We start from the raw sequence: 6,000 nt of genomic DNA, 5'->3' as shown, positions 1-6,000 counted from the left end.
GAAATATTGGCATCTCTGTTAAATAAAATGTGTATTCCATTTTTGTCTCATCTCATGTTCAGCAGAGCTCCCTGTTTCGCGTAGCCTCGGCGTGACAACGTGTTAGAAAGAGAGAAAGAGAGCAATCGCGGCGAATTTGATCAGTTGCGTTTCAGACAATGCTTGGATGATGCAATATTGTGAAGTAATTGAGTAGTTGCTGAGCGTCATAGAAGAGTGGTCACGAAATGTCACAGCCGATGCACAACTCGCAGCAATATTTCAGAGGCGGCTTTAATAATGAATAGCCACAACCCCATTCCGACATATGCATTTCAATTTCTCATGCTTCAATTTTTGCTTTCAAGCAAGAGATCACTTGTATGTACAAGTTAACACCAAATTAGTTAGATAATAATAAATTAGCTAACACAGCAATAACACAAGCGAATAAAAACACAATAAAATTGATAAACCAAAATTGCTGACGACACGTCTGCATTAATTCGAAAACAGGAAACGCAAAATAACAATTTGCGAAAATCAACAACAACACCACAGCAGAGTTACAACGTCAGCGCAGCCGAATTTTATACGGTCACATTGAAGTGCAATGTGACCATAAATTATTGATAGGTATAGTGTAAGACAGAATTGTTAGTATTAAGCAGTCGAATTTAAGTAGTCGTAAGGTAGACTAGTCGAAATTAAGTAGCTGTAAGGAAAAGTTCAATAAATGTTTAAACTTTAAAAAATTTGTTTTTTTTCCACATTTAAGTGGAAGAACGAATAATTGGCGCCCGAGCTAAAGAAGAAAGCTTGTTCGGTTCGCGAAAAGTTAAAAGTGCCGTTAAAAAAAAAAACGCCGCGAAAAAGACAAGGTTAGCCTTTAACTGGTGACAAGTGGTCCTACAGGCCGAGCGGATTAAAGGATAAAAAAGTAACCAACACATTAAGAGCGTGAAAAGGATAGGAAAATCCTTCCTGGACGCTCCAGCGACACCGACAAGGAACAGCAGCAAAAAGCCTACAAAACAAAAACAGTGTGAGGAAGTGTACCCCAGTACAAACACGGAACAGGACAAATACACACTCATCGGTTTCGAGGATCATCATGAAGCTGTGTATAGTATTTTTCGTACATTTGGTGTACGCTGATTTTAAAATAATAGACTATACAAATTCACAATTAGCAACATTTGATACAGGATTGACAAGAATACAAACAGGAACCTACCGAATAATACATAAAGTAGACCTAGGCGCATTTCAAATGACACTCGACGAAATGGACAACACTATTAAAACCAAGATAACATCAGAAAATCCCTTTCTACCCATCTTGATAAATGAATTAACCCTTACCCAAACTTACCTAAATAGATTACGACCCAAAAGATTTAAAAAATCCATAGATACAATAGGAAAAGTCTGGAAATGGATCGCGGGAAATCCCGATCATGACGACTTAGTAATTTTAGATAATCAAATAAATAATATAATAAACAATAATAATAATCAAGTAGTAATAAATAAAATAATTTTTGATAGGATAAATAATATTACGAGAGTATCAAATAAGATTTTAAAAACAGTACAATCTCATAAAGATGTACAACGCAATTTTGCTATAGAACTAAAATATAAATTAAAGATTGTAAAAGAAGAAATTATTAATATTGATTATGCGATTCATTGGGCCAAAGCCGGAATCGTCAATTCGTATATTTTATCAAATGAAGAACTAGCATTAGCAAAATCCATTTTTATAAAAAATAACTTCACATTAAATAATGTAGAAGAATCGCTAGAATTTGCGAATATAAAAGTAGCCTCAAATGAAACAATGTTATTTTATATGATAGGAATACCATTAATAAACGAAGAAATTTGCGATTCAATTGTAATCAAACCCATAAAGAAAAATAGATATATTAATAAAATTCCCTATGAGGATATCGTAACATGTAGTAAACATATAGTATTTGGAATAAAAACAAAATGTAATGAAAATAATCATATAAGAATTTGTAACTATAAGAATATGATAGATATTAGTAACACTACTTGTGTCCCGCAATTACTCAGAAGCGAACCAGCAGAATGCACTCAAATAAATAACCAGCACATCCCATCGATAGAAAACATCTTCCCTGGCATCATATTATTAAACCAGTATAATGGCACAATTCAAATCGATAATCAGAAAATAAATCTTGTGGGATCATACGCCGTTCAATATCGCAATTCCACAGTTTTAATCGACAACCAAAAACACTCCTTTAACGAAATACTAACTAGCAAACCATTACCCGCAATCCTACAGTCAAATATCCCTTCGAACAAAGAGGAAGAAATTCTCAGCCTTGAGATGATGAAGGAACTCCACATAAATAACACCAATCATTTACAAACACTGCAGACAACCCACACAGCAGCTCTAATAACAAATTTTTCATTAGTAGTTATTTGCCTGATCAGTCTAGCAACAATAGGCACTGCACCAATCATAAGGAAGAATTGCAAGACAAAACTAATAGAACCATCGAGCTACAATGTAAACGTGAATGTGGCCAATAACAAAGAAGACACATCGGAAACTCCCACGTCATAAGTGCCAATAACCCTAATAGTTTGAACGAACGAGGACGCTCGAATTTAAGGGCGGAGGAGTTAACACCAAATTAGTTAGATAATAATAAATTAGCTAACACAGCAATAACACAAGCGAATAAAAACACAATAAAATTAATAAACCAAAATTGCTGACGACACGTCTGCATTAATTCGAAAACAGGAAACGCAAAATAACAATTTGCGGAAATCAACAACAACACCACAGCAGAGTTACAACGTCAGCGCAGCCGAATTTTATACGGTCACATTGAAGTGCAATGTGACCATAAATTATTGATAGGTATAGTGTAAGACAGAATTGTTAGTATTAAGCAGTCGAATTTAAGCAGTCGTAAGGTAGACTAGTCGAAATTAAGTAGCTGTAAGGAAAAGTTCAATAAATGTTTAAACTTTAAAAAATTTGTTTTTTTTCCACATTTAAGTGGAAGAACGAATAATTTACATATATGCAATGTATGCCTTTGCGTTTTGCCGTCGGCATTTCCATATTGACATATGTATGTATAAAAGTAATTATGTATTTCTTTGTTTCGTTTTGGCCCAATTTTGTATATTAAGACAAGTGTCAATAATTGCGCCAAAATCAAATAAATATTTACATATCACATACCAGGGAACCTGTAAAAATCTTCTTCTTACATGTTCTTTGTATGTATATGTCATATGCAAATAAGTATTGTACACACATATGAAAGTAACCATCCTTCTTTCCCCTACTTATATGTATATTGGCCCAATTGACAAGTGCCGATAATTGCGCCAAAATAAAATATATTATGTATTCATATGTAAATATGTTTTAAACTTTATATAAAATTGAAGTGCCAATAATTGCGCCAATTTTCATAAAGTTTTCTGATTTTGTGCGGGTAAGACCTGTTGTTGTGCGGTTAAGTCGTGAATTTTGTATTAATTAATTTTAAAAAGTGAACCATGCCGAAAATTCGTAAGTGTCGCGTGCGCGGGTGCGATAGTACCAACGGTGGGGTACTACGCCTATTTCGTTTCCCAAATGAATGGAAGCTGGCTAAAAAGTGGAAGGAGAATCTAAAAATTTCTCCCACTGACCACTTTCCAGCCACCAACTCATTCATTTGTGAGAAACATTTCGAAAGAGATGCAATTGGAACCATTATACCTGGGTAAGTGCAGTTCAGTTTTTATATTATGGGTGTTTATTTAAGTGCGTGTGTGTGTTTTGGTAATTTGGTTGCGGGTGCACATACACGTGCGTGTGTGTGTTTTAATATGTTAATATGTTTGCGGTCGCACATACAAGAAATTCAAAAACTGTCGAATACTGCTCCCGTGTCTTATTCGCTCCCATAACACTAGGGATGTAAGGTTTATTATTTTTCAGCATGCCAACAATGGTAATATGCCACAACAATAAATGTTCAGCAACTGCTACAGTAGTAAAGAAGTTATCCATGCAAATGTTTCTACCACTACCTCGGTACGGAGCCGCCAATTTTTACACTACTCTTTAAGGCATTGATTCACGATTCTACGTTGTTATTTTGTTTTCTTTAAATTGTCACCGATTATTAAATTTTAGAAAAAATTTAGAATTTTTTTTTAATAAAACACAAAATTTTTAATACTCAGATCGTGGGTACCCCAGTACCCGGTTGCTAAAAGACGTCGGTAAAGTTGGTTACTAACATAAGGGTTAATTTAATTGCCTGTGGGTGCATATACTATTTAATATTATTACATATACATATACTTATTTTGAAATTTAGTATTTATTATATATATTTTATATTTATGTATCTTTATATTTATTTACAATTTTTTTAGATGAGGCCCCAACCCAATTATTTCAACCGGCGCGCCCGTACAAAAGTTGCTGCGTTAGCAACTGTGCCGGTGGAGCAAAACTTTTTACGTTTCCTAAAACGGAAGTTGCTAGAAATAATTGGGTGAAGGCCTGCAATCTTCAGTTACCAGTGAAAAAAAATGTATATATATGTGAAAGACATTTTCACAAGAAAGATATTTCGTCAAAGCGGATTTTAAATGAAGCTGTTCCTTGTGCTAAATTTACAGCAATATAAATGCCTCGGAAGAAATCGGGCTTAAAATTAAATCAATAGTGTGCGAACAAGGTACATCAAATACCAAATTGAGGCACCTATTAGGCGCTACGAACGAAAAACCATATTTCTTTCATAACGAAAGAAAAATAAAATGCATGCGCAATATGATCTTAAAGTATGACGTTGAAACACAAGATGGGCTGACTACTTTTAAAGTTGTCCGAAAAATATATGCGAACGTTAATTTTAAAATGTGCCCTAAATTAACCTATTCGCATGTGTACCCCGGAAGCATGGAAAAAATGTCAGTGTCAAGAGCGACACAAGTATTTAGCAATTCGGTCGCCGCGGCAATTGATATGGCAATAAAGGAAAATTTGTTGGGCTCCGATGAGCACTTAAAAAAATGCGCTAAAGCAACCCAACTGCTGATGAAACGTATGAATGATCTGTTCGACGAATTGGATTGCAAGACGCTTTGCATAGAGTACATAAAGAATATTAAAAAGCCCGTCAGCCAAATATTGTGCCTCGATTCATTTGTATTAACAATAAATGCAATGATTGCATTGAGCGGCGATATATTCGAAGAATATTCGAATGTATCCTTTATACTCTTAGGGAGAATGAACCAGGATGCACTGGAAAACTTTTTTTATAAGATACGGGCAAATTTAGGATGTAATAATCATCCATCAGCACACGAGATGCAATATATTGTAGCAAGGCTAGTGTCCATGCATATATTGCGACGCAACTTCTCGCAAACAGGCAGCAATTGCGAAGAAGACGACGATATAAACATTGACTGGAATATTGGTCAGGAAGACGACCTGAAAGAAAATTTAAAAGAGTCTGAGCAACTTGCCGTGGAACAAATATGTATTCCAGATGAGCACAGCCAAGATACAGGTTCGTCGCTACTATACTGGATATGCGATATACCAGAAGGTTTTATGTAGATTGAAGTGCGACAAATGTTCCATTTTAATGCGTAATACTGAAAGCTCTTTGGAAGACACATCGGAAGCCCTTACAAGGTCAAAAAATTATAAAAGCGCGGATGACCTAAGGCTGGTTAATCCCGATGATAGAGTCTTCTTGTGTTTTAAAATAATGTAAAATGGATTAAATTTATACTATAGGTTATTTTGCCATAAAAACTAATAAAATGGGCCGAGCCAAACACTCCACGGAAGAGGAGAAGAATGTAATAATTAACTTGAGAAAAAAAGGAAACTCAATGAGTAAAATAGCAGATATGGTTAAATGCTCCAAGAAGAAGGTGTTCACTGCCCTTCATAGTGTAAAAAAGCTTGAAACACGAGGTAGAAAACGAAAA

Source organism: Bactrocera dorsalis, chromosome 5 (genome assembly GCF_023373825.1).
Source record: "Bactrocera dorsalis isolate Fly_Bdor chromosome 5, ASM2337382v1, whole genome shotgun sequence".
Lineage (NCBI taxonomy): Eukaryota > Metazoa > Arthropoda > Insecta > Diptera > Tephritidae > Bactrocera > Bactrocera dorsalis.
The sequence above is the reverse complement of the archived record's forward strand: the minus strand, read 5'-3'. Positions refer to the sequence as shown.